The sequence below is a fragment of the Molothrus aeneus genome, chromosome 1, assembly GCF_037042795.1.
Source record: "Molothrus aeneus isolate 106 chromosome 1, BPBGC_Maene_1.0, whole genome shotgun sequence".
NCBI classification, from domain to species: domain Eukaryota; kingdom Metazoa; phylum Chordata; class Aves; order Passeriformes; family Icteridae; genus Molothrus; species Molothrus aeneus.
This window is the reverse complement of record NC_089646.1, coordinates 33,611,787-33,616,527: the sequence shown is the minus strand read 5'-3', so window position 1 is coordinate 33,616,527 and position 4,741 is coordinate 33,611,787.

Below are 4,741 nucleotides of genomic sequence, written 5' to 3'. Positions count from 1 at the left end.
GTAGTTCTAGTGTAATGCTTAATAAAAACTTAGTGTGTATCTAACATTAAATAATGTTTATGTTTAGACCCTTTCATGATTTGAAACATTCCACTTTGAGGTGAATTTAAAACAGAATCAGTTTGACAAGTGTGTTCATGGAACTTGTTTCTCTGACCATGGGCATCTGTTCTCTTTTGGGAGAAACAGCGCTGCAAATTTAAAAGTGCTGATGTCTTTGCTGTTGGACACAAGTGCTTAAAAGTAGCTTTATTTGGCTGTGTTTTTTATTACCTCATACTTTACTGTTAATGAAACTACCACCAAAGCCAGTTTGTCAGATTTCAATAGGACAAGAGCTTTATCCTTTTTACTTTTAAAGTGCTTTTAGCATGAAGACAGACAGACTGACTGGAATGTAGAATTCCTGCTGTACAAAACTTACTACCCATAGCTGCATCTGGGGGCAGAAGGAAAATACCAAAACAAAAAATGCCAAACCAAACAAAACCAATAAAACAAACACCAAGTGTGAACTTGGGAAAGCTCAGTTGGGAGTGTATTTAAGGGAAGATATCTTGAGGTTATACTGTTTTAACCACTTATCTTCATGCATGGTTTATTCAAAACTTGAAATTTATATGCTTTGGCAGAATCATGTCTTTAACCTTTATTAATACTGTTTAAGGATTCACGTACAATTTTCTTCTGTTTTTTAAGTTGAACTTTGAAATACTTGAATAGGTAACCGGTGGGCTCTAACGGAAGCAGTAAATGAAGACGCACAAATCTGCTTTACTTTCTTCTTTCCAACAGAATGACCAGATCATAAGGAATTTGCCTTCTTTCCTATAACTTAGATGTAGTTGATGGAAGTTTTTTCTTTACAGTTGCCAAGTCCACATTCATACACCATTTAAAAAAACTAACCAAACCACTTTAAAGGGCAGTAATTTTTCTGTTTAAAATACTATTTCAGTAGTGTAGCAACAAGATTTAAAATTTACTTGCATTGAGTATGTTTTCCATAAGGAGGATGTTCTCATTTTGATCTGATGGCAGTGGGGGAAGGGAGCGTATAGGGGAGACAGCACTGTGCAAGAATGAAATTACTGGATATTTCAAGTCTTGAAAACCTGGTGTCTTTTAAGTTTGCTGATGTCCTGCTTTTGAACTTTGATGACTTTTCTCTTGGTATGGCCTTAAAAGTTAAGGCTTGTGACAGTCAACAATGGTCACCAACAAATGTGGTGAGACAAGTCACGGTTTTCACTCAACCTAATACTGGAGGTTAGCAACTTCAAATAAAAGCAGTATTGTGTGGTCAAGTACTGGTCATCAATTTGTAGACAATGGATTCTTACTTTCTATCAAGTGGGATTTCATCACTACAGACTTAGTCTTCCAAGTAAGTGTAACATTGCAGTGTTTCCAGGTACTAAAAGCTGAGGATCAGGTTGTCAGTACTAGGTCCAGCTTTCCCCCAGTGAACACTTCATGCAGCAAACTGAGGGAAGAAAGAAAAACAGCGTAGCTTGTTGCTAACTGGTATGTGAGCCAAAGAACACCCAAAAATCGAGTATGACTTGTATTTATAAAGTGATGGTGAAAAGAGGTCAGTAGTAGGGTTCTGGCCACTCAGACTTTGTGTTATATACAATGACAGTTGAATTTTCTTCATTTCTATTGTGCTGCAGATGCTAAAAAACACTCAAGAAAATGCAAACAGTTGTTGTTAATGCTGTAAAATGAACAGGGCTTGAACTTTGTTATGTGTAGGAAAGACTGTGTTCTTTTAGTTTGATGGTGAATGTACATGATCTCTTTGTGATGAAATCATATCGCTTCTGGGGAAGAAAACCCAAGCCCCAGAAATGGATCTGAATTTTCAAACAGTTGTCAGCTGAGTTTGTTTTGGCAGCTTTGCCTCATTGGTAGAGGATAATTTGCTGGGAACATACTGCGGCTGTGCATTCCCTGTAGGTTTAGTGTTCCTTTTGGTTTTTGAAGTAGCGTGTGATGCAAGTGAGCACTACCATAGTAGTGCTGTTGCTTTTCCACCTAAGGGAGATGGCTGTTTCTCTTCATGTTTATTCAGCCATACCATTCAGTGTGTCAAGGATAGGAGTGGACCCAATGATGGAAGGGTTTGCCTGGGTAATAATCCATGTTGGCGAAAGTACTGTCCCTTTTAACAGTCATGTTTTTGCTTTGCAGCTACTTTTGGTTTGTGTTGCACAGAAATTTTGTCAGGAGTTACTCCAGTTAATGGAGCAAGAACTGGTTTGTTCATCAGCAGTAAAATTGTATAAATAAGACCTTTGTGACTTGCCTGACAGAGTGCTATGAACATTAGGTCAACAGTGTTCAGGCACCTTGTGAGACCTCCCATGCTGCTTCACTGTACAAAAAAGGGTGCCTGGGGGAAAGTCCTAGAAAATTGCTGTTACCAGCACTCTTCCCTCCCCCTTTTTATGTTCATTTGGAGATAATGTATGAAAATGGGTGGCTGGTAGCCTTCATGGAGTTGTAGTAGCTGTGCAGCAGGTGTCTAGCAGTACTTCATGAGAGATACACACTACAGTACTACGACTTCAAGTGGTTACATCTGCCATCTCTATTTGGTTTACTTAATAAACAGTTTCTCACTACACCCTGGTGTTGAGTGTCCTGTTGCCTTATTTATAGGTCTCTGCCACCTCTGTCCTCAAGATTCTTGTTAGATGACTCCCAGAGATGAACGAATGTGTGTGTTTTGAGACAAACATTGACAAGTTGATACTCATGAAGTGCTCTGTCCGTTTTCCTCATTGAAGTTTGTTCTGGTTCCCCGATCTAAAACTAGATTGTAAGCTCTTGAGCAGGAACACCTTAAGCTTGTAAAATTCGGCACTGTAAAAAGCTACAGCCATTGAATAAAACCTAAAATAAGAATTTAAAGCTGCACTTCAGTGCAGTACTGCAGTAGTCATTTAAAGTGCGTGCAGTGTTTCAGCTGTGTGTTCTGGGAGCGCTTGTTCACAGGATGCCTCTACGGGAGTGTCCAGCCTTACAGCTCAAATAGCATCCACTGGGGTTGCAGTTGGATGGAGTACTCAGCTTGCCTTGGCTGCTGGTGGATGTTTCTCCAGAACAGGAGTCAATCTTGGAGCAGCCAGCAGGTAATGCTTTGTAGTACGTGTTGCTGCCATCAATAATGGGTATACAGTCCACACAGTGTTTTACTTAATCTGACCTTTCCTAACCTCTTGCAGATAAGCTCTTACTAACATAACGAAAGTGCAGTTTAGCATTGAAGTGTTACAGACTACTTCAAAGCTTTGTCATGGGACCAGTATTTTAATGATCACTCCCACTTGGGTATTCCTGAGTTTTGTTGCTGTCAACAGCTATGTTTACAATCATCAGTTTAGTGGTTTCCTAGTTTATTATTTATTATATTTAGTAAGTGTTCTCAGTCTAACCTCAGAGACTTGTGTTTCAACAGAGTAGTTAGTTAGTAAGGTAGGATGCAGCTGTAATATCTTTGTGCCATCTGGCTGCAGAGTAGGTTTGATACCATACTGTGTCTTTCCATGCAATAAAGCTCCTGGTTTGTACACTTGGGATCTTGATTTTGTGAAAATCTTGATCTGTCAATAATAAAGACAAGACAGACTTCAGTCAGGTGTTACCACATTTTACAACCCTTTCAGTAACAACTTTGATTTGTCCTGTTTACCTGAAAAGTTCAATTCTGTAGTGTCTCTGTTTTGGTATAGAGGTTGCAAATATGGTCTAAGGCCAGTACATAAAGTGCATTAAAAGCTTCAGCTGGCTAGCCTAAGCACACATCGTTTAAGGAAGTGGAACTATAAAGCATAGCCAAGACCAGGCCATGTTCGGGAATTTTTATTTGGTGTGGATTTTGTGTGTGTCTGGAATTTTTCTTTAAACACAGGCTAGTTGCAGAAAGGGAAGAAGACACTTCAAATGAGTGTCTACTCCAATTAAAAACAGGACATCAGTCTGAATTCCACCTATTGTTTTGTCCTGTGGGCAGGTAGCTGATGGTTAAAAAAATACACATCCAGACATAAAGTTCATTGTATCATCAATACTGTTGTAGTCTGCCCAAAATCAGTATTTCAGCTCAGTTTTTTGTAGTAGAGTTTCTTGTTTGGTTCTGAGGAACTGAGGGTCTTCCATTATTGTGTTCTGAAAGGGTTACAGGTATGCTTTATTTTTGGCATGTACTAAAATGTAAATGTGTAGCTGTTTCCCAATTGGGTATATGCAATACTCCATTAGCAGCTGGCCTTACAAAAATCTACAGAGCTCACCTGCCACTGCTATTGAAGGAGTGGGCACCAAAAAGTTAAGGCTTTTTTTTTTCTTCCCTGTGTGAGGCCCTAAAGCAGAAATACCTGGCTTTCTGGATTTCTCAGTTGTGAGCCTAATGAAGTAGCTATGAGAATTTGTGCACGTAGGCAGTGAAGTAGGTTTAAAGACCTTGTCCTGCAAAGAGTAAGTGCGTGGATTTTAAAATGTTTACAGCATTTAATTGATTATGATCATGCTGACTTGAATATGCACTTCTTTTTTCCGCTACAACTAAAGTTAACAATTCATCATATGTATCTGATACCTACTGCATGTTTTGGGTGGAGTTGGTGATCTAGCCAGTAGACAAATCCCATGTGAACACAGATTAGGATAGGTATGTCTCACACTGATGCTTAACCAATAGCAAAAAATAGCATACCCTCACTAATAAGACCTT